The 25,590-nt window shown below is 44.2% G+C and overlaps 1 protein-coding gene across 1 annotated transcript in view; it reads right to left on the bottom strand.

Moving 5' to 3' along the window:
- The window catches only part of NUMA1 (nuclear mitotic apparatus protein 1), a 3,180,433-nt gene that overhangs the window by 1,914,489 nt on the left and 1,240,354 nt on the right, over positions 1-25,590 (bottom strand). The window lies entirely within an intron of this gene.

Below are 25,590 nucleotides of genomic sequence, written 5' to 3'. Positions count from 1 at the left end.
AGGCTGCTCTGCTGGTGTGTGTCCTAACCCCCTTGGGGGGAGGCTTACCATGCTGTTTGTAGCAGAAATGGATGCAGTGCACTACCCATCTGAAAATGGTTTGCTTGGAGATGGCTTTGCCTTCTGTCCCAGTAACAAAGCTAACCAGCAATTGATCAAGACTTTCTGAAGGGTTTCAGTCCTGTCCAGATAGTATCTGAGCTGTCTGTGCACATCTTGAGTGAAGAATCCTTCCCCCTTTGTTCTGCGGATTAGGAAAGAAGGTGGGCAAATTAATGGATTAGTTGAGAGCCATACGACACCACCTTGGGCATAAAGGAAGGGTTAGTTCTGAGGGATACTCTGCATGGATGATGATTAAGGGGTTCCACAGCCATAAATGCTTGCAGCTCAGAGTCTTTTCTGGCAGAAGTGATGGCCAGAAGGAAGGTGGTCTTCCAGGAGAGAAATATTAGCTCTGCAGAAGGAGATGATTCGAAAGGAGGCAGGGTGAGATTTTAAAAGACAACGTTAAGGTCCCAAGTTGGTTTTGGTGCCGCCCTGGGCATACAAAGAATAAAAAATATGGATGGCCTACTGGAATTAATATCATAGCAAACCAGAATAATGTTCTTAAAATCTCAAATGCATCACTGTCTGACATACAAATAAAAGTGTTATGCATGAGGTTAAGTTTTCTTCCTGGTTTCTTTGCGTCAGAAGACAAGCTAGCTCAGGATGCTCCTGCCTTTTGCAGATTGCTAAACTTAAAAATGTTTTTCAAGGATTTTGATAATATTGCACCTAGTGATAGATTTCAGTATCACAGATCCAAATGTTACCCCCTATGCACCCGCATGTGCTTATGTTTCAAACGTCTGTGTTGAAGGACTTGCATTACAACTTTTTGGAACATGTGTGTAAAGCTAACAATTTCTCAAAGATCGAAACAGCAGCTTTACAAGAGCTGACTGGGAACAGGGACTTAATTTGCCTGCAGATAAGGGTGAGCTGTGGCAGTCATGAACTGGCCACAGTATAATGAGGAAGCATTGAGACAACTAAGGGATGGACATCACTATACTTGTATGCCCTTAAATCCCACCTTTAGGTTCAGGAAAAGAAATTGATCACTTTTTGAATTCAGCTAGGGAAGAAGGCATCTCTGATCATGATCTTTATCATTTAATGGTTACGGATCCTACTAATCAATACATACATTTTCTTCCCGAAATACATAAGGACCTGAATCACCCACCAGGTAGGGGCTCCCTAACAAAACCTTTATCCCAATTTCTAACTAGACACTTAAAACCTTTACTTAGGTGGGTACGATCAAGACTTCAATACACCACAGAATTTCTCAATATCATTGCTGACAACAAATTAGAGCCAGGGTGGCTACTTAGCACTCTGGATGTCTCCGCCCTATATACCAATATTCCACATTGGGCGGGTTTGGATGCCCTAGAATATTGGCTACATAGGTCTTGAATTCTATCCCCAGGATTTAATACTCTCCTTATTGGGCTTGCTGAACATGTATTGGCTAAGAATGTCTTTTACTGTCAAGACAAATGTTATTTGGCAAACTCAAGGGACGGCCATGGAGGCCATCATTTGCCCCAATCTATGCTGATTTGTTCATGGCCTATGTGGAAGAGTTTTTGATCTATGATAATACACACTATATATCTGGACAAAATAGATATCTGGAGAGGATTTTTGGATGACTGCAGGATGGTATAGAGATCGGATGGAATATATCTAAGGGAATTTGTAGGTTACCTAAAATAAGTGGGGTATTAAATTTACAGCTAATGATCATTCCCAGAGTATTACCTTTTTGGATATATTAATTACGAGGAATGATGATCACACTCTGGAGAGACAGGTATACCGTAAATATCCCCAATATAATTTCCATCTCCATGCCTCCAGCTTTCATCCACCCCACAGGGAATATACTTATGTCCCAGTTTCTCAGGAATAAACTTATCTGCTCAGGGACCAACACATATGAACTCTATAGGGAGGATCTTATTTCTCGACTCAAAGATAGGGGTTATGCAATGGGGCACATCCGGAGCGCTAGCAATACTGTGTCTGCATTGGACAGGCAGGATACTTTATAGTACAAACAGAAATCAGTGAACAACCAGTCATTCATTTGGTGACCACTTATGGCAAAAACACAGATCTTTTACTTAATAGCGTGCAGAGACATTAGAATATACTTCAGGCTGATGTTTTTTCTTTTATCATTTTGGGGGACAGGTGCTTCTTTTCATTTCGTAAGGGTAGAAACACTGGTTCCCAGTTGAGTCATTATAAGCATATTTCTAGAGGTCCGGATAATTCAAGTCAAAGGACAGTGATCAAGGAACCACTAGTAGGTTATGTACCCTGTGGCCACTGCACCATTGCAAGAATATAAGCAAAGGATTTTTCTAGCTACAATACAGGCAATGTCTATAACATTTGTTTTCTTGCTAACTGTGGGACTGATTTGCTGGTTTACCTAGCCACTTGTACTTGGCTCTGCATTCTATGTAGGTCAGACCTCTAGACCACCGAGGATTCGAATTTCAGAACATCTAAGCAAAATCTGGAATAAAAAAATCTAGCAATGCTTTATTTTAAACATACTAACAAACATCCCAATGCTGTATTCAGGTTTACAGTTACTGACAGAATCATGAGCAATAGGGGTAACAAAGCCAGATAGCATGGCCTTTTAAACTCAAAGGAAAAGAAATGGATCATGAAATAAGATGCATCATTTTCACCTGGATTAAATGAGCATTTTGTGAGGGACCAATGGTTGCCCTACTTTTTTCCACATGAAAAGTATTTAAATGTGTTCATTATGATTCATTTAACAGTGAAGGCGGCTAAGTTTAGTTTCAGCCGAAACCGGTCTGTTTTTATGGACAACCTATGCACTGTATGGGAGTCGTATTAAAATTTACAGTTTTGCCACTGTCTGCTGGCTTTGTTTTTTTGTGATTCTAGTGGTTTGGAGCCTTGCAATTGCCATACGCAGGGAACACTTTGTGGTTTGCCCTTCTGGGGGGCCTCAAGTTGCTAACCCCTCTGAGGAACTGTTTGGTCAAAGGGTGTGAGAAAAGGGGCTGCCCAGTGGGAAAATAAGAAGAAATAGCAGAGGCAAGAATTTTGAGAGAGACCACTGTGCATTAGGGTCAGCTAAGTAAGAGCTGTGCCGTATTGGCCCCCTAAGCTTGGATCCAGATACAGAACCTTTTTCCATTTATCTGCAGAAGACCTTCTCGTGCTAGGGTGTTTGGCCTCACACATAACATCCAGAGCCTGTTTAATAAGGATGGCAGATTGGTCCGGGATTAGGGAATAAGCCAAGCTGTCAGTATCTGCAATTAGGGATGCATGAATTCTCCTTCCCTCTGTGTTAGGAGGTTTGGAATATGAGGAAGATGCCATGGAGGTAGCAGGGACAGGCTGGGCAGCAAGGGGTAATAGTGCTGTCGGGGCCAGTCTGGAGCTATAAGAATGGTCCTTGGCTTTTCCTCCCTTATTTTGAGCAGTAGCCTGGGAATGAGAAGTAGTGGAGGAAACGCATAGCCAGACAGGTTAACCCAGGGGAAGGACAGGGTATCCACTTTACAAGCAATGCAGTGATGGTCTCTGGTGCAGAACTTGCTGAGCTGATGTTTGGTGTGGAAGGCAAAGAGGTCGACCATCGGGGTTCCCCATTTCTGAGTTATTAGGAAGAAGATACTTCAGTTGAGCCGCCACTTGTGTGGGTCCAAAACATTTCTGCTTAATTGGTCTGCCAGGGAGTTGACAGAGCCTGGTAGGTATTGTGCTAACAGGTGCATTTGCATGGAAGAGGCTGTGAGCCAAAGAGTCATGGCCAACTGGCATTAAGGGTAGGAGCGAGTCCCTCCCTGCTTGTTGATGTACCACATAACAGTGTTGTCTGTTTTGAACAGGAGAAGCCCTGGAGAGAGAAGGGGTTTGAAAGCTATCAAAGCATGCTGCACAGCCATCATCTATTTTTGACAGATGTGCAGGGTGAATTGCTGTGGGCTCCATTGGTCCCGCATGCAACTGCCGTCCAGGTGTACACCCCAAGCGTAAACTGATGCATTTGTGGTGAGGGTCTGGGCAGCGGGGTGTGGGGAGAAGGGCAGCCCCTTGATGCAGGAGCATGCTGTTGGCCACCAAAGAAATACCTTTCTGAGGAAAGGAATTATAGGTAGAAGAGTTTCAAGGTCTTGAGAGTGTTGACACCAAAGTCTCTTTAGGCACCACTGAAGTTTCCTCATATGCAGTCTGGCATACAGAATGAGGAGTATGCAGGATGTCATGAACCCCAGAGCTTGCAAGATTTTCCTTGCAAAAAGCTGGGGCCTGGTGGCCAGTTGAAAGAGGTAGGCAGACAGGAAAATTTGTTTCTCTGGTGCAAGGTATGCCATCTGGGATGTTGTGTCCACACTTGCTCCCAGGAAGATTTTCCTTTGGGGGGACACTTGTTTTGATTTCTTTTCGTTGATTGTGCACCCTAGGGAGGGAAGCAGACTCTTTACAAAGGTAAAGTGTTTGAGCAGCTTTTCCTGTCTGCCTGAATAACACAGTCTAAGCAGGGGTAAATTTGAATATTTCTTTGTCTGCTAGAGGCAATGGCCGGAGCCAGGAATTTTGTGAACACACTCTGGAAGCAGTAGATAAGCCAAAGGGAAGCTCAGAGAACTGAAAGTGTTGAGAACCTGGCTTGAACAGAGATTTTCTGCATGATTCCCTGATAGGAATGTGGAGGTAGGTCTCTTAGATGCAGGGTGGCTAGCCAAGCGTCCTTGGAGAGCATGGTAGCAGCTGTTGAAGGGTGAGCATTCTGAATTTTGGGATCACCAGGAAGGTATTCAGAATGGATAGTTACAGGATGGGGCGCCAGGTGCCCTCTTTTCTGGGCACCAGAAAAAGTCTGGATTAGAAGCCTTGGCCTATCTGTTTTGCAGGAACGTGCTCTACTGCCTTCAAAGAAAGCAGGGAATGGATTTGCTTTTGAGCCTCTGCCCAACTGATTTGGTGGTAGATCTGGGAACCCTTTTGGGGTTGGAAGGGTGTAGGAGAATTTTCATCCCTGAGACACCATGTTCAGAACCCATTGGTCCTTGGTAATGGTGGCCCAGGTGCTTGAGTGAAAGGAGAGTTTTCCTCTTAGGGGTAAGTGAAGGTGGACAGAGGGGAGTTTGGGAGGAGGTGAGTCATTGTGAGTAGTTACCATAAGGGGGTGTCTTAGAACCCCCTGGTTTTGAAGTGGTGGTAGTCAACTGCTTAGATCTCTGCATTCCCTAGGGCTGCTGTCTGAGGGATCTGTTTCCACGGGCCGGTTTACTCGGAGCAAGAAAGGACCAGTGCTTGGAGGGAAAATGCTTGCTGAACCTAGGGGATGGACCTGTAATAAATCTGTTCGCATAGATTTTGCTTTTTCTTCCATATTTTTTAAGACCTCTTCTGCCTTCGTCCCAAATGAGTTATTTGTGCAAGGATGAATCCAACAATTTAGATATGACATGGTCTGGCAGGGGGTGTTCCTTAAGCCATGCAGGTCTTCTAATTACAGATCCAGTGACTGCTGCCCTGCAAGAAGCTTCTATAGCATTAAAACCACACTGCAAGGTGTGTTTAAGTTGCTTGACTTGCAGAATGCATTAAGTATTGTAAATCTTTAGATTCTGTCCAAACAGGAAAAGAGGACAATTTTTCTGTTTAAGGAGTTCCAAGGTATGTGGCTGATATTTAAGCATATGGAACTGTCAATTTAGTGCCCTGATAGCAAGAGTAGCTGAAGTGTATACTTTTTACCCCATCTTATCCAATGCTCGGGAATACCTGTCTGAGAAGGTGGGATTCTTAGCAGAAGTTTCTTTAATCCCTTTTGGCCCTTGAGATATGACCACAGGGTCAGCTGTTGGATTTTTAAAATTTTTGTGCGAGTCAGGGACTCTGAAGTACCCGTCTGGTTTTCTGGGAGCAAGAGATAGGGCGTCAGGAGTCAAGCTGGATTCAAGGAAATCATCCACCACAGCCAGGACTGGGGGAATGGCCAAGGGTCTGTGCTGCGAAAGACCTAGGAATTCTCAGTCTCTTTTTAGACAGAGGGTAGTCCTGACTCTCCCAATGGAAATGCTCCCTTAAAGTATGCAGGGTTTCCGCAAAGGAAAAACCCCCTGGGGGACAGGCTGAAGGAATGGATTCATCTGCATCAGAATCTTCGTAAGTGGAGAGGGGCTGCATGACTTCATAGTCAGATGCATCAGATTCATCTGACCTCTTGTTCAGACAACACTACTGGGGAAAGATCTCTTCCATTTTGAGGGGGTAGCTTGGCTTCCCCTGATCAGCATGACAAGGTCTTCTGCCATTATAAGCATTTGAGACTGAAGCAAGGTAGCAGGCGCCTGAGTGCGGGTAGTCTTTCTTGGGTGTGGTTCGAACCCTGGGCCTAAGGAACTCTGTTTTCGAAAGAATGGTAGTCGCGAAAGAAGACAGTTTGTGTCGCGATTCAGAGGTGCAAAGGGCTTCCTCTGAAGCCGGTGCCTGCTCAGTGGCTCTAAACCCATCCAAGGTAGAGAGATGGCCACAGGATCCTTAGATGAAGAGTTTTGCAGCATACTAGACTCCAAAAGGGTCTCTGTAGTGACATGTAAATCAACTGAAACTGGCATCAGGGGCTGTAAAAGCACCTCACTGAGTACCGACAGACTGATTAGCTTAACGGAAGCCTCATCTGACAGTTTGAACCTGTGCGGTCTTTGTCTTTCTGGAAGATCTGCTGTCAGATGGCTCACTAAAGCCATATCGGAATTAGAGGACTGTAAATGAAAATATCTGGCTACAATAAGGGCCCGACGACGGATAGTTCTGGCTTTCAACAAAGCACAGAAGCGACAATGGTGGACAGCATTGTCTGGACCTAGGCAAGTGACGCAGTTAAGAGTGGAAGTCTCGGTGTGGTATTTGCTTTCCACAGGCGAGACAATTAACTTTTTCTGACATCGGTTATTGCAAGAAAAAAGGATCCCCAAAGGGGTACTTCGCTTTAGAAGACTTCAACTTAAATTCGGAAATTAAAACTCAGGTAAGCGGCCAAACAGCACTCGTGCGAACTGCTTTGGGCTACACGTTAAGAAAAATTGACGTAACTGCATCGGCTGCCTTACTTTATACCACTGATGAGCTGACGTCAGTCCTCAAGCAACCGAAACCAACACAAATACCAATTCTCTGGTATTCAGGCCAGACGAGGGCTAACCTAGCAGGGATAACCAAATGTGATGACTGCAACAGTGAAACACAAACATCATCCAATGCTACCTTTAACAAAATGGGGTCATTAGTAAAAGTCCCTTTTCTTCTTTCTGGATTTTAAACAAAACAAAAAAAAAAATCAAATACACACACACTTATGGAAGTTAAAGCAACAAGCACAGAAACACCAAAACATTCACCATCTAGGTTTGAGTCAATGCATTTACTTCAGCCACAATAAGTATTAACAGACTGACTTTAAAATACTCTCGGACTAGACTTATATTTTACAACAGAAATGCTCAGTGTCACTTTTTGCAAAGCTACCACTGAGTCGATGTCCTTGCCCAAATGTCAACCCGCCTTCTATCTCCTGCTTCTGAAGTTTCCTCTTCTTCTGTTAGTCTCTTCACTTTGTAGAGCAGTGTAAAAAAATCTAGAAGGGTAAGCCTATGGATGCCATGAATCTATAACACTATGTCCAACAAGCATTATACTACTTTTATATTACATAAAAATATATTTATAAATATCTATTCTATATCTAACAATACAATATGTATATTACAATGTTTATACTAACTTTCCATAAATCAATTTCCCTACAAAAACAGTTTACTCTAAATACCCCTTATTTAAACAAAAGTGAAATTAATCCATTTAAACAGTTTATCAGAACCCCAAAACTGTATTACTGCTTCTGTATTTATAATTTAAAATTCTTTGCTACACACAGCTTTACGCATGTAAAAACAATATCAATTATTAAAATGCCAATAATTGCAAATCATGCGGTGATTTATCCATGTGGACCATCCTGAAAACATATTAAGCCAATCACTCCAACCAGTACTCCAGGTTTGCCTGGCGTTTTCTGATACTTCTGCTACACTTTCTAGGTGTTGCTTGATGGATTACTTATCCAGCCTCAATACAAAAGCGTTTTGCACTGTACACTGCTTACCATACATTTTTTGTCCATTCATCAATCTAGTCACCACTTCCTCCAGTGTTTTGTAGCCTTACTCGTGAATACACTTTATGTCACCTCCTACTCCCTTAAGCTGTTCTAGAAAACTGTGAATTACTATCCGATAAGCCATTTTATAATGTTCTGCTTGCTTGATCAATCTTTCCGATATAGTGGTATTAAAATTACCCAATAACTTGGTTAATAGTTGTCCCTGTGTATACGCCAGTAAAACTGACCTCATTCTCTGAACAGGTGTAGCTGCATCAACATTTTTCTGTAGATATTTAGGAAAACGCTTCAGGATGAAAACCTGGAAACATTTTTCTAAAGGGTCTGACCAAACCATTCCAACCGTATGCATGTTGTAGAAAATTCCCTTATCCCACTTTGACCAAGACTGTTGATAAAAATCAGTAGATGCATTTACTATGTCTTCTGACTTGAGTAGTGTACATCTAAGATGTACCTGCACTTCCTACATTTGTTGCAGCAACTTTGCATTTGATCTATTGCAATTCTCTTAGTCAATAACTGCACGCACTCTAAACCTCCACTGTCAGTCATCCTCTGCTATTTTTAATTGTGCTTTTATGGCAGTGATTTCATCCTCACCTTCCTGTATTCCTCCCTGCAAAGATTATAATGCAATTTGTAAAGTAGTTAGAAGAAAGTGTGCAGCCTCAGTGTACTGCCTAAGCTCTGCAGCATATTTCTACATAAAGCTTTGTGTCACCTTATTTAACTTTGCTACTGTGTCACCTCTTTTTCCTTCACCTTTAGTTGCCTCTGACCATTCCAAACAAAACTGTTCAAATAAAGTAGTTAGAATTGGAACCTGAAAATCCTCATATTGCATTATATTCCTGAATATCTCTGATTTAAATCACTGGCATCACTAAAACTGCAGCATCTGATTGTTTCTGGTAACTGCATGTTACCCTGACATTTCTCACAGATATTAAGTATAAACACATTCCTAACAGTATAACCAGTGGTACTATTGCACTTTACACATGTAGGTAGCAATTTTGATTTGTGTACATACTGATCAAAATCTACCACGATCTTACAATCAACACGTAAAATCAACTTTACTACATTTAAAAATATGCATTTCCCTCTATTTATATTGTACCACTTGATTAAAAAAAATCCCATTACACCTTTATAACATCTATACTGACTACATTTGGACACTTCATGCTCAAGTCTCTAAAGGCATCCATGTTGTGACAGAAAAGGCTTACCACAAGCTGTCAGTCACCAGGTGATCCAGTTGAAAACTGGAAAATCCCACCAAAAGTCTTTGTTAGATAATTCGATGATCACTGAACAAGTAGTTACTTCAATGTCTCCTTTACCTTTTTGTCTGGAAAAAACACGAACCAGCACTACCTCGATGAACAATATCTCGAAATGCATGCTGATGTCAACGTTAAAATTGTACAGGTATTTCTAAGACTTACTGTCTACTTTGAAATTTTGCAAAACGATATTTCGAAACTGGTCTGGCTCACCACTGTTAAAGCAGCAACCAAAGACAAAGAAAGAGACTTAGACCATTTAGGTTTAAGTCAATATAAATATTTCAGTTAAGCCACAATAAGCATTAACCAAGTCTTGACAGAGTGTTTAAACATTTAGAATACAAATGCTACAGAGTGTCTTATTGTAAAAGCTATCGTTTAGCAGATATCCTTGTCCAAATCCTCGACTAGCAACCAGACCTCCATCTCCTGCTTCTACAGATTAAGTTTCCTCAGAAAACCTCATCAGTCACTTCACTTATTTATGCAGTGTAGAACAGTCTAGAAGAGTAAGCCTATGTTGTCAGAGGAACAAGCTACACATTCTGGAACTCAGTCAACAGCACTATGCTGCCCATGAATAAAAGTGTAGAGCAGTGTGCTAACACTTTACACTATACAAATTACACACACACATATGGGTTTACTTTGCTTCATTGAAAGCTCATTTCACTGAATTTCAATTCACACTGACCAAATCACTGAAAGCTCAAATTACTAAGAAAAATAAGTTATGTACTCACCATAACGTTCCATGTTTGTAGTCCATCTCGCCTTTCATTCTTACATATGGCTTCAGAGCCAATCCTCAGCTCTGACTCAGCCTTTTTGCAAGCTCAGAGTCTTCTAGTTGGCTCGTGGCTAGGTAGCTATCCCATGGTGCACCAGTACAATCCCCAGATCTTCTTTGCGACTAAAAGATAAACAAACTATGCAGAAAGAACCCAATAATAAAAGGTCTCTACTTAATTTTTCTGCCTCCAGATCCTTCCAGGATGGGGATAGGACGGTGGGGTCTGTAAGAATGAAGGGCGAGATGGACTACAAACATGGAACGTTATGGTGAGTACATAAGTTCTTTATGTTCTGTAGTCCTATCTCGCCTTCATTCTTACATATGGGACAGCATCCCTAACACCTTATTCTTGGCTGGCTCACGGAAAAATACTGCAGAGTACCATGGAACCAAAGGGTACTCTACCCCCTAGAGGTCAAATCAAATTTGTAATGAGTAATAAATGTGAGGGGTAGCCCATGCTGCTGCTGCACAGATATCAATTGGGACCTTAGCTTGAAAGGCTGCAGAAGTAGACTGATCTCGTGGAATGAGCCTTAATTTTGAAAGGTAAAGGCTTACCATCAGAAGAATAAGTGTAGGATATACAACTGGAGATCCAATTACAGAGGGTCACTTTGGAAAACGGGAGACCTAATCTGGAGTCGGAGAAGAAAACAAATTGGTCTGACTTCCTGAATTCCTTGGTCCAGTGTAAATAAAACCGTAACTGTCTGTGATCGTCCAACTTATGAAATCTGTATTCTGCTGTGTTGGAATGATCAGGGAAGAACACCGGAAGCTCTACAGATTGGTTCAAGTTGTTATGGGAGCACTTTGGGGATAAAGGATGGATTAGTACGAAGAGAGAGACTGTCTTTAGGAAATATCAAATAAGGGGGGTTTTGACAGACATTGCTTGTAACTCTGAAACTCTTTTAGCAGATGTGATTGCCACCAGAAACAAAGTCGTCCAAGACAGAAACTTCAAAGGGGACGAATGAGCTGGCTCAAAGGGTGGAGACGTTAATTTAGATAGAACAAGGTTCAAATCCCATGAAGAAACCAGTTCCTGAAAGGGAGGTCTCAACAAACTGGCACCTTTAAGGAAGGTCTTGCACAACCTATGTGACATCAGAACGGAATCCTGTTGACCCAAATGGAAATTTGAAACTGCTGCCAACTGAACCCTAATTGTGGCAGCAGCAGAGCCCTGGTGAAAAAGTTCAGACAAGAATTCCAATAACACCGGAAGAGATCCAGTATAAGGGTCAACATTCCTTTCCTCAGCCCAGATAGAAAACTTTCTCCATTTACTGGTGTATAACTTTCTAGTGGAGGGTTTATGAGAAGATGCAAGAATATGGGTCACAGAGGGTGAGAAATCATGAAGCCTGACTAGGGATGAAACTGGAAAAGCCAAGCTGTCAAACAAGGTGTGTAGGCTGGGATGAAGAGAGTCTGACATGTGCGTCAATAGATCTAGCACTAGGTCCAGAGAAAGGGGAACCAAACTTGATGAGGCCAGTAAGGAGTGATGAGGATATATTTGCTTCCCAACAGTTTCGCTTTCTGAATAACCTGCTGCATTTGGAGATGATCAGCTGGCAAAAAGTTCGCAGCAAGGCTGTCCCCATCTGCGGAAAATCTGTTCTATTTCCTGCTTCATAGACCACTCGTGAGGCATCAAGACTGCCCCGGCTGAGTTTGTCGGCTATCACGTTGGTTGTCGCCAGGATGTGCATCGCCACAAGAAAGCGCTAGGAAGATATTGCCCATTTCCAAACCCGAATGGCCTCTCGACAGAGTAGGTATGATCTGGTTCCGCCTTGTTTGTTGAGATACCATACTACTGACTTGTCTGACTGTATTGCAGTCATCCCAAGAGGAAAAAGGTTGTGAAGTGCTTGCAACACCAGGAGCACTGACCTCATCTCTAGAACACTGATACGCAGATGGGTTTCGTGATCTTGCCATGTGCCTTGGACAGTCCTGCCTAGATAATGCCCCCCCCCCATATCTGAGAGGTATCCGTGGTCACAGTGGCAACGAATAGGCAAGGGAGGAATGGAGTGTGACTGTAGTTAACTGGTTGGTTGGATCCACCAACTGAGGTCCTTCTTGCAAGACTCTTAACACAATGTGGTGATTTAGGGGCAGTTGATGGAAGGACCACTGGGACAACAGAAGCCATTGAAGAATCTGCATGTGTAGTCTGGCTAAAGGTACTAGTAGTATGGTGGAAGCCATGGTCCCTAGAAGTTTTACAACAGTCTTTGCCTTGACTTTTCAGAGAGGGAGAAGATGGTGAATTTGTTGTACAAGATTCTGTGCCCTTTCTACTGGAAGACGAGCCAACATGGCTACTATGTCTATTTCTGAGTCTATAAAAGTCACAAATTGAGAGGGCGATAAGGCAGATTTTACCCAATTTACAGTAATCCACAACTGGACACAAAGGTGAATAGTGGCGTTTCTGCTCTGAAGTAGAAGATGCCTGGTGGGGAAGTAAGGAACCAGTCACCATACGGAAACACCTGGAATCCTAGACATCTCAGGTGAACTGTCACTACTGCCATACACTTGAACACCCTGGGAGCTGTGGTGAGACCAAAGGGCAAAGCACAAACTGGTAGTGACTGGCTCCAAGTCAAAAGCATAGCTCACTCCTAGGCACTCTGCCCATTTTTAAAACGGTAGTACGCATCTTGGAGGTCTATTGAGCACATCCAAGTGTCCTTCCCTAATAAAGGGAGTACAGACTGCAGTGTCACCATCCACCATCCACAACTTGTCCTTTACAGATTTGTTTAATTTACTGAGGTCCAAGATGGGCCCTCCAGTCACCAGTACGTTTTGGCACTAAATCTGAAGCAAGTTCCCAACCCAACTTGGTCTGCAGGGATGGTTTGGATGACTCTGTTTGTGAGGAACTTGTTCACTTCTACAGTTGCTTTATCCCTGTGATTGTAGGGAACATCCAGGATCCTCTTCGGGATAGGAGTTCTCTTGAAAAGGGTATGGAGTAACCTCTGGCGGTAATTCTTTGTACCCATCTGTCTCAAGTGATACTTAACCAGGCTTCTGGACACAAGTAATGCGACTCCCGACCGGCTCCAGAGAAGTACAGTTGGGCCCCACATCAGGAGCGCTGATAGGGCCGGCCCTGAAAAGAATCTCAGACCCCTGGTTTTGCGGTCCGCCCCTCCATCTAGGGCAACATCTACCATTTGCTCCTCCTCTGCCTCTGAAGTAGTCACCACCCTGTGTATCCTGGAAAAGCCTCTGGGACTTCCTGAACCACATTTTATCATCTCTCTTGACACTTGGGATATGGTCTAGAAGGGACAGTAAAATGTACTCCCACGGCAGAGTATATTTCCCCTTCTTGCTTGCACCGGGTGAGTGTCCTTTACCTTAGGTCCAAACAATGAACAGTCATGGGGGCGTTGGTAAAAAGAGGACTTGAACGGTTCTGCAAAATTACACAAGTGCATCCAGGAGTGCCTCCTTAGGGAAACGCCTGAATCCGCTGCCCTGCTCACTCCATCGGCTGCATAAAAGACCAGCCTCATGGACGAATTAACAATGGAATTCAAGGCGGACAACTAAGCAGACACCTTATCAGGGACTCCTTCAGTGAATGCACCTTAGAGAGTCACTCCTAACTCCTTAAGATCTCTCTGAAGCCTTGTAAAGTGTTAGGTAGTTCAGCGATCTGAGAGTGAATGCCGCTGAATAAAAGATATGCTTCCCGTATGTCCATCATTCGAGACTCCTTATTTGACAGATGGACAAACGTCTTCACTACAGTTCCTTCTTAGTGGCTGCCACCACCAATTCCTTCTCCTTGGGGGCTGACAGAAATTTATTAGGTCGCCTGGGGACTGGTTCCACAGCATCATGAGTCTCTCACACCTTCTGACTACCTAGCTCTAACAGTTTGTCAAAGGGAGGAGACACCCAACAGGCTGAAAGTTGACACCCGAAAGCCTTCAGGTACACAGACTCATCAGAAGGGGTAACAGTGGGCCAGCCGCACCTCTGCTTAAGGATCTCTAAGATATCAATGAAAGAGACATAAGAGGACGACTTGGGGGAACCTTCAGACTCCACGAGGTCAGTGTCGGAGATGAGACATCCTGGGAGTCTACATGCTTCCTCTTGCATGTCCTCTTCTGTGGGGGCTCCTCGGAAGGGTATTCTGGGGAGGTATCAGAAGAGTGGGGACCACCAGCCGGAGGCTACAGGTCTCTGCTGTCCAGTGAGGAAGTAGGTGCTGAGACGGAAATAGGTGGCAGAGTGGGAAAAGTGTCAGTACCCCTGGGTGGAGGTGATCGGGACAGCACGCTCATCATCTCGAAGGCAGACCTTCCTGGCTCCGAGGGAGACAGAGGACGCCATCAGCTCCAAAATAGATGTAGGGTCCAAGCTCACCCTAAGCCAACACACCGAGAGGAAGGCTCGGAACCTAAGAGGTCCAATTCCAGGCGTCAGTGTCAGGGCCGACTGGGGAGCTTCGGCTCAAACACCATGAACGGCAGCAAAGGTGTCGGAGTGGAACTTTGCTCAGAGACAACCTCAGGGGGAGCTGGAACAGAGGGTTTCACCAGTGGTATCAAGCACGCCGGATCAGAAAGCTCGGCACAGCTCGGAGGAGGAATCACGGAACGGATAATGGACTCAAGTGGCTCTGGAACAGACTGGGTTGGAGCCAACAGCATTTTCGGTAAGGAAAATGACTTCAGGAGTCTCAGCACTACTCCCCCCACATCTTCTTCCGATAAGCTCCTGGAAGATCTGGAAGATGGTGTGGGAGATCCAAACCTCTGTAGTATAGGGGACCTTAGTGTAGGGGAAACCGGCAAAGGATCTGTAGACCGGCTCTGATGTCTAATATCAGTGGCCGGTTCCAAACTGCTTGGTGCTGACACTGTAGCTATAGTAGCAGTATCCTCTATCGGTTCCGAAATCAGTGGAGCCGAGGAGGAAGACGACTTGTCAGGTTTGGAGATTTTGGGAGGCAGTTCCAATGCACAAACCGGTGCCGCGGAAGGTCTCTTAGAAGGTTTTGACTTGTCTTTCTTAGAACTATGTGACTTAGAAGAGGAAGACTAGCTGGCCAGGACTTCCTCAAAACAGGACTTAAGGAGTCCATTTAATATCAGTTTACTCTCTCTCTTGCAATAACCTGGCACTAAATGAGTGACAAATGACACTTTTTTTGTAAATGGATGGCCCCGAGACAGTACACACAGTTACTGTGGCCAACTGTAATGCACATCTTCTGCGAGCATTTCACACACCTAAAACCTAGAGGGTTTATGATCTTTAACCTCCTTAGACATCTCACTGAACATGAAGCCAATGAGACAGTCAAACACACAGAGAGGACTAGGTCCTCTAACTTAAACGGGCCTAAGCCCTTAAGGCACCAGCAATCACACAACCACGAGGACTAGGTCCTCTAACTCAAATGGGCCTAGCCCTTGGTAGAAAGAAAAGGGAGAAACCTATGTCCTCCAACTAAAATGGACCTAGAAGTGGACAGAGATCAGAAATAAATTTAATAACACAGTAGAAAGAGTCTCTATATAATAACTAAGCCTTATAACAGATAAGGGTTGAAAGGTCAGAAATCCTGGTCAGCTACGGCAAAATGCCAAAAAACTATGCGGACTACTCCGCAAAAAACTAGCTAACAGCACACTGAGAACACTAGTATTCTGTACAGCTTAGCTATTTAAACACACAAGTTAAATTAAGCGCAAACCCATCTAGGACACTAAATATTAAATTACCAATATCTGAACCACTAGAGAAAAAAGCACTAAGGGCAAAACACCCAACAATGAAAACAAGGCCAACCAGTTCTCAACAATAATTATCTAAACAAGAAAAAATATACTGTAAATGGCTAAACTATCTAAACTATAGAAAACGACACTCAAATGTGATATAAATCTATCTAAAGCTGAAAATCGCACAGCAAAAAATTTAGCAAAATGCGTTAGACTTAGCCACGGCCAAGAAGCACATCCGAACTCAACTCAGCAAACGAGATCTGGGGATTGTACTGGTGCACCATGGGATACCTACCTAGCCACGAGCCAACAAGAAGACTTTCAACTTGCAAAAAGGCTGAGTCGGAGCCAAGGATTGGCTCCGAACATGTATGTAAAAATGAAGGTGAGATAGGAGTATAGAACATCTCATATCACAGAATCTCATTTCACTGAAGTGAAGTACTGGCACTGTGTAGAGTACTGTTAAGGCAAGTAGAAGGTGGTATGCCCCCCCCCCCACTGTACTGCAATCCTGGAGTTAGTATAAATATATATATATATATATATATATATATATATATATATATATAAATAAATAAATATAGTTAAAGGGGGGTGTAGCCCTCAGTTTAGGTATATATTGTCTTCTGGAAAGCGTTAGTCATTGGTGTAAGTTATGCATGTCTACAATTTAAAATGTACTGTTTTGAAGCTTTCTGTGAAATATAATATAAAACCAAACTAGGTGGGCTACTACACCCCCCCAACTATATATACTAACTCCAGGATCACACTACAGTAGTGAAAAGGGCATGTATCTTTTACTTCTCTTACAGTACTCTACAGAGCACTTCACTGAAATAATTTGGTGAGATGAGTTTTCAGTAATTTGAGCTTTCAACTATTTTGACAGGGTGAATTCAAACTCGGCTTTCAATGGAAAAGTAGACATATATATATATATATATATATATATATATATATATACACATATATATACATATATATATATATATATATACACACACATATTTATATGCATTGTACATAGAGGATCATAAGAAGTTATTAGCCTACTGGCCCAGAGGCCCTTAAGCCTAGCCAAGAGTTGAGCCCATGTTTAGACAAGTCAGTACCCAAAGCCCCTGCCAGCAGGGACACTTGAAATTCCAGGGGAGAATTTTCTGTTTCCCATCCAGTTATCCAGGTTGCCCTTGAAAACGGATAATGAGGTACTCTGCTTGACAGGGAGAGAGAGTCTATTCCACAGATGGTGGGAGTCTCTGGGACACAAATCTGTCCCATCAAGTCCTACTGACATCATAGACCAGATTGAGGTAGCACATGCGGGTTACTAGAGTGGAGGTTGACTTGCAGATATGCAAAAGTCCCATCAAGGCAGGGTCTGAAATAGTTTTGTATGCCAGAGGTCACTTCTGAGGAGTCTGTATGAAAGAGTAGAGGGACAGGGATTTTAGCCTACCTGTGTAGGGTAGATGTTTGACACCTTGGATTCTTCTGGTGAGGAACCTCTGTGGTCTCCAGCTACTGCATGTGTTTTGCGAAGGACATGCCGAAGGGGGCATTGTACTCAATAACTGGCCTTATAAGGGAAGAATACTGGGATGTTATGACCTCCTTTGTCACTGGATGAGTTACCCTTACTTATCAGATGCACCATAGAGAAAGCTTTCCATACAATAGAAGCATCATGGTGGTCAAAAGTCAGGTTGCTATAAACCTGGGTGCCCAAATCCCTCATGACTGACTGTGTGCTTAGGACTTTACTAATGTAATTTGTGGGGACATCACTCTCCCCAAATGGGATAATGCTGCAGTTTTTGGCATTCAGCTTGAGGCCATGTTTCTTGCACCAGTCATTTGTTTGCATGAGACCCTCTTGGAGGAGCTCTACATCACTTGGGGAAATGATGATCACGCCCAGCTTGCCATCATCTGCAAACCTAGTCAGCCATAGCCCACTGGTTTCGGCCCGCACCTCAGAGAAGTATATCCCAAATAACAGACGCCTGAAGACAGATTCCTGGGGACGCCACTTGTTACGGGTCTACGGTTTGAGGTGGCTTCCTCTATTTTGATTAGGTGGGTTCTATCAGTGAGCCAATTTGCTACCCATCTGATAACATATGGATTGACAACTAGCTGAGAGAGTTTGCCTACTATGCCAGAGTGGGGAATAGTATCAAAGGTCTTGGCCAGGTAAAGGTAGGCATGGTGTGCAGAGTCTTCCCCTCGTCCATGGCTATGGTGACTGTCTCATAGAAAACTACCAAATTTAACAGGCATGACCGCCCCCTTCACAAAGCCAAACTGTGTGGGGTTGAGTTTTTGGAGGTTGCCAATGTCCCTGTTAAGGTCCATGATAATCCATGGCCTTGCAGATCAGGCTACTTAGGCTGATGGGTCTATAATTTCCCACATCAGTGGGCGCTCCACCTTTGTGCAAAGGAATGACAGTGGCTGTCCACTACTCAGCTGGGCCAAAACCGGTACTCAGGTTTTGGTTGAATAGGGTGCCTAATGGGGCTGCAAGTTCATGCCCAAGTTCATATAGGATGCAGCCTGGGATGTTATTGGGTCGCATGGAGGCTGTATTTTTTTCGACTTTGCAGTAATGATCTGTTCCCTAGAGATAAGGGGAGAGGACAGGTACTGGGGATGTCCTGATTTACTGGTGGGGATGACACAGGGGTGAAGTTTTCACGGAATCTGTCAGCCAGTAGGTTGGCTATATCTACAGCATGTGTATGTGGTGTCCTTAACCACGAGTTCTGCACAGATCTGGGTGCTTTCTTTGAGACTGCAGACGTACGTGAAAGAAGGCCTTATGACTGCATCTAGTAGTTGTGAACAATTTGGACTCAAAGTTGGCTTTAGAGGATTTCACTAGTGCTCTTATTTGCTTGTGCAGGCCAAGGAGAAACTGCTTCCAATTGGGTACTTTACTCCTTCTTGGTCCTGGACAGCAATTTCCTTTTGTTATAAAGTTAATTTATGGGAGAAATCCTCCAGACAGGTTTACTCTTCCTTGCGGAGGATGACTGTCCCGTCAGGTATTCCTGATTCCATGCATCTATACAAGTGCTCGTACAGTACTTGTGTAGATTTGAACATTGGTGCCAGTTCCAACTGAAGAGGCGTGGGCTGTGAAGTTGTTTATACCATCCTTCAGGAGGTTGCAATCAGCTTTGGAAAAAAGTTTTTTTTTGCTTGACCCTAGCTGGGGGGTGGGGGGTCAGGGGAGAGGCTGACTTTGAAAGTGACCACTTTACGGTCGGATCTTAACAGGGAGGTAGGAGTGCTGCAGTGGTAACTCATCACCTCTTGTGGGAGTGTGTGTAGATATATATGGATATGGAGAAAGATACATATATCTCATCTCTCTCTGTATAGCTACACATCTATAGCTATACATCTATAGCTCTATAGCTATCTATACATCTATAGCTATCTATAAATCTATAACTATCTATACATCTATATCTAGGTTTACTTTCTTTCAATGAAAGCTCATTTTATTGAATTTCAATTCACCCTGAACAAACTGCTGAAAGCTCAAGTACTAGCACTGGGTAGCATACTGTAAGGCAAGTAAAAGGTATATGCCCTTTTCCCGACTGAAGTGCGATCCTAGAGTTAAGTACACATAGTTAGTGGGGGTGGGGGGCACAGCCCCCACCTAGTTTTGTTTTATATTTCATCGAAAACTTCAAAAAGAAAAGAAAAGAAATGTACTTGCCATGTTGTTCCATCTGAGTAGATGTACTTTGTCTTCAACCTGTGGGAATTCGGATCAGAATCAGATCCGAGAAGGCTGCATCACTAGCATCTGATCTGAGCTCCAAGCTCCTCCACTTATGCATAATGCTCCCCTGTCTCCTTCCATCCCTCAGATCGAGTTTACTGCTCAAGAAAACGTAAGCCCAACCCCATCAGAACTCACCATTAATGGCTCCCAACTAAGCCAGGCATAACCCAGGAGAGCCGCTATAGTGCTCCTCTCCCAAACACAAGGTTAGAACAATAGTGACAAGGTCAGGGGGGAAAGTAGGGGGGGAGTGGTTTAAGACAAATGAAGTACAACTACTCAGATGGAACGTTATGGTGAGTATATAACTTCTTTATCTGAAGTAGTTGACTTAATTTGGTCTTCAACCTGTGGGACAGAGTACCCAGCGGTCTACAATTGTTTGTTTGAATGGCAAAACATTTGCCGTTCGAAACAATGAAAAGTAAACAAACATTCTGACCAACCACAATGTCAACCCAAATAGGTGGTGATGTAAATCAGACTCTTGTATGCCGTATCAAGTTTTTGCAGGGGGGGGGGGCCCTCTGCACCTTCCACACACACACCCCGCTACTAATATATTCTAACTCAGAGACCACACTACATTGGAGATATGGATGAATTTCCAACCCCCACTCTACCGCAATCTCTGTGCAGACAAACACACTTATGCGAATGCACTACTGTGTTAGACTATCCCATCCATTTATGTTTTCTACACAACATTCCAATTTTCGGCAGCAGTGTTGAAGACAAGACTGTCATTCGCACAAACCATAGTAAACCATCCCCAACTACCAACACCTGGGTGGCCTACATGGAGGATATTCCGAAGCACCACGGAGCCAAAGGATGCCCTACTCCTGGATACAATGTACAATCTGTCATGAGACAGGAGATGAGGACCAAGTAGCTGCAGAACTGTCACCCAGCGACACCCTAGACCAAAACGCCGCTGAGGTTGTCATGGACCTAGTGGAGTGGTCCTTCCACCTCACCCGTCGGGGAAATGCCTCTATTAGAATATGCTCGAATGATACATTGGGACATCCAGCAAGCAATGGTCACTTTAGAAATAGGCTTGTCCGAAATGGTTTTAAATAGGAGACAAACTGATGAGATTTGCGTAAAGATTTTGTGTTATGTACATAAAACCTCAGTTGTCTGGGTACGTCCAACAGGTGTAATTTGTATTCACCCCTATTGGAAATTTGGAAAAGAAACAGGAAGATTGATAGTTGGATTAATACTGGATGCTAAAGCCACCTTGGGAATAAAGGAAAGGTTAGTACGCAGGGAAACCATGTCCTTATGAAAAACCATGCAAGGAACTTTAATGGACAATGCTTGACGTTCCGATACCCTCCTGGCAGAAGTGATAGCTATCAAAAAGGCAGTTTTCCAAGATAGGAACTGTAAATCTACTGGTACTGCAGGCTCAAAGGGAGGAGAAACTAGAGACTCGTGTAGAAAGGTGAGGTCCCAATGAGGTGTAAGAACTTTCACCCGAGGTCTTAAAAGGAAAGTACCCTTAAGTAAAGGGCTTGCAAAGTCTGGAAGAAGCTAGGAAAGCCATGTTTTCCCCCACATGGAAGTCAAAGATGGCAGCCAGTTGGACTTTAAAAGTAGAACTACTAGCCCCTTGGGTAAAAGATAAGCACTAGAAATTCCAGAACAGCCGAAACCTAAGCTGTAAATGGATCTAAGCCCCATTGAGAGACCCATATAGAGAACCATTTCCACTTGCTATGATAAATTTTCCTGGTGGAAGACTTGTGAGCAGCCACCAAAATGGTTTTAACCGGAGAGGATAAACCAGGAGTCCTAATCATCAATAGAACTGAAGCAGCCAAGCGGTGAGTTTGGAACTAAAGCAGCCAAGCAGTGAGTTTCAGACTGTCCAGGTCTGGATCAGGAATCCCCGGGGGATGCAAAATGAGATCCGGAACCAGATCCAAGTTCCAGGGCAGAACAGACAGGAGACCAAAGGGAGGGGAACCAGACTTGGTGAGGACAGAATGGGGCAATGAGGATTACTGTGCTCCCCAACCTGCAAGCTTTCTGAAGAAACTTCAGAAGCATAAAGACCACCAAAAGGCCAAACATGAACCAGTGAGTTTCTAGGGGGATTCCCCTCAACGGGTGTTCAGAGTGGAAAACTCACTGCATTTCGCATTGGAAAGAGATACAAAGATATCACAGCACTGCTGACCCACTTGAGGAAGATCTGTTCCACTAATGAAGGATTCAGAGACCACTCGTGAGGCATCAGAATAGTCCGGAGCCTGTCCGCCAGAATGTTGGACCTTCCATGAATGTGCATTGCCACCTGTAAGTGGCCAGAATAAATAGCCCATTCCCACACACTCATGGCTTAGAGGCAAAAGGGGTAAGATCTGGTTCCTCCCTGTTTGTAGATATACCAGACTACTGACATGTTGTCTGAATAGCAATAGCCCCTAGAGGAAGATGGGCATGAAGGCCTGCTATGCTATGAGAAACACCCTCATCTCCAGGACGTTGACATGCAAGTTAGTCTCAGAAGCGAACCATGTGCCTTGGACAGTTCTTCCCGAGCAACACACACCCTAGCTGGGAAGCATCTGTGGCAAATGTGGTTGTGGGAAAGAACAAAAAAAGGGATGCCCCTTAACAAGGACAAGGAAAGAATCCACCATAGAAGAGACTCTGCAAGCCCGGAAAATCCGAACTGGATGGGACAAGGGTAGATCTTGTAGAGAACACTGAACTGCTAGTGTCCACTGGAGAACTCGCATACGAAGTCGCGCAAAGGTTAGAAGATTGACTGCGGCTACCATGGAGCCCAGAGCATGCAGAACAGTCTCCTCTGAGGGGAATATTATCTTGGAGAATGTGAGAAACATAAAGCCTTAAATTGTGTACCCTTTCCGGAGTGGGGTAAACCTCCATTTGTATGGTGTCCAACCGTGCTGCTATAAAGTTTAGGGTCTGGAATGGAGTCAGTGACGATTTGCTGAGGTTTATGGTAATGCCTAGACTGTTCGTTAATACCAGGAAATAGTTCCTGGCTTGGCACAGCAAATACCTGGTGGGGGCAGCAAGGAGCCAATAGTCCAAGTAAAGAATGACCTGAATTCCCTGAAGCCTCAGGTAATCACTGCTACCACCATCACTTTGTTATACACCCTGGGGACTGTGATGAGACCACAGGGGAGGGCCCTGAATTGATGATTGACCCCCAGCCGGAAACAGAGAAACTTGCAAGGGCACCTGTACATTTAAATATGATAGTACGCATCTTAAAGGTTGATCGAGCACATCCAATCCTTTATCTGAAGGTAGGGCAGGATGGACGGAAGGTTGACCAAGAATTTTTTCCCTGGCTACAGATAGGTTCAAAGTAGAAAGATCTAGAATGGGTCTTGGGTCCCCCCCCCCCCCATCTTCTCTGGCACTAAAGATTAAGTACAGTTGTGAACACTTACCATAAATGTAGATGTTAGAGTGTATTCACTTTTGCAGTCAACACATTTGGGTTATCCCTGCCAGGGTAGCCCTCCGCCTGCCCGAATACTAGAGGCTTAGTATTTCTGCGCCGGTTGCTGTCGCTTGAGGACTGATGTCAAGTTGTCAGCACTATAAAGTAAAGCAACTGATGCCATTACATCAGTTTTTCTTGCCCTAACCTGTCAGGAGCCCCCAAGTAAGAGACCAGGCTCTGGTGCAAGAACTCCACCAGTGGAAAATGAATACCAATAAGTTCCTTGTAAGGAAAGAACAATAATAAAAATTAATGGTAATAAAAGGAGAAAGAGAAGAAAGGTGGATGGAGGAAGGGAAACCAGGACTACAAAAGTGAATACACTAACATCTACATTTATGGTAAGTACACAACTGTACTATGTTCTTAGTGTTTCACTGTTGCAGTCGTCACATTTGGGTCGATTCCCAAAGCTGAGGAAATGGGTTGAGACAGTAAAGGAAACCAGGGACTGGCTAGGATGCCATGCAAGACCACAGAGGCAAACGCTGCCCTGGATTTGAAGAGGTTCTCGATGCACTCGAGAGAACCCTCTCCACCACAGTAAAAGCAGAGGGGGAGCACAATTCCTGAGAAACAAGGGAGACACCCCTCAGATCCAATGGGGGAGTCTGAGCAGAGAATGGAGGTGCTGAGAGGGATACTGCACTCTGTAAGAATCGGAGCCAATAGTGCCCCCTCAGAACAGATGCCCAGACTATGGCTCCGAGAGCTAGGATCAGACACACTCAAGGTTATGGCCAGTGTCTAGGTACAAGGTAGCATTAGCACCAAATCCCGGACCCCAAGGGTCCACGGACCCAAAGACACCAAAACAGACGTACAAGGTAAAATCAGCACCAAATCCCGGACCCCAAGGGACCACAGACCCAAAGACACCAAAACCTACTGTAGAATTGGAAGAGGAATTATGGGGTGAAAAAGGGAGGCAAGCTCCCCACTTCAGAGCGAGAGGAGGCTGGCAAGACTCCCATCTAGGGATGGGTGCAGATGAACTACCGCATCATCCTGTCCATCTCTGCATCGCTAAGATGGGTCAACCTAGACGAAAAAAACACTGACAACAGCCAGTAGTCCCGATGAGGGGAACCTCTAAATGGGGGTATAGATACCTCCAACCCAAGAATCTGGGCGATCAAAGCCGAAGGATTCTTTGCCTAGGAAAGGTCTTGGATTAGCAGGAGGTCCTGCCAGAGCAGAGCGGTCAGAGAGCTGATTCGTAGATTTGCCCTTCCTTTATTTTTAGTCTTCCCCAGACCTCATGGTGGGAAGTAGAGTGCCAGAGGCATGGGGAGGAAGCAGCAGCCGAAATAGAGGCTGCCGAACCAAAGTAAAGGGGTCAGCCTTCCCGTACAAGGGAGCACACGTTTCATCACCAGATTAGGCCTCCTGTCCTTCAAGACTTGCGGGTTGAAACCTGCACAAATAGAAAAGGAGGTAAGCAAATGGACTGCGCCAACACACTACAAACAGAAAGTGGCCATTGGCTGGGAAGAGCTTATGGCCACACACTGCATTTCCTGAACACTGGCTTGGAGGTCTCAGCCATAGCAGAGAACAATTAGCCCAAGCAGCACAAACGAGAAGAGGGAACAGGAGATCAAAGGGAAACTATACAATCAACAAACTGCTTTTTTTTTTTTTTTTTTTGAATCTGACAAATGCAGTAGGGAAGCTGAAAGGAAAAGAATGGGAAAGAAATTTAGCCTGAAATATCCAATAAATGCAGTCACTTAACCAAAATTCAGCCTGTAGCTCTGCGACCACGATGCATAGCTTTTCAGGGCAAATGAGATCTGGGGGAAGGATGGAGACAGGGGAGAATTATGTTAAAGGGGAGGAGCTTAGAGCTTGGATCAGATACTAGTGATGCAGCCATCTCTGATCAGCTTCAGTTCAAAATACCCAACAGGTTTTAGAACAAATGAAGTCAACAACTTCAGATAAATACATTTTAAACCAAACATGTATACTTACCACCACCAATGACCAACTCTTTCCAGAATACCATATACACAAACTAAAGTGGGGGCTACACCCCCCCACACTCACAAGGTGATTGGCTGTGGAACCCACACCCCTGCCAACTATATACACCAACTCCAGGATTGCACTACAGTGGAGAAAAGGGCAATTTTTTTTT

Source organism: Protopterus annectens, chromosome 5.part1, assembly GCF_019279795.1.
Source record: "Protopterus annectens isolate FY-2018-M chromosome 5.part1, PAN1.0, whole genome shotgun sequence".
NCBI classification, from domain to species: Eukaryota; Metazoa; Chordata; order Ceratodontiformes; family Protopteridae; genus Protopterus; species Protopterus annectens.
Note: the sequence above shows the minus strand (reverse complement) of the source record. Positions and strands in the feature narration are given on the sequence as shown.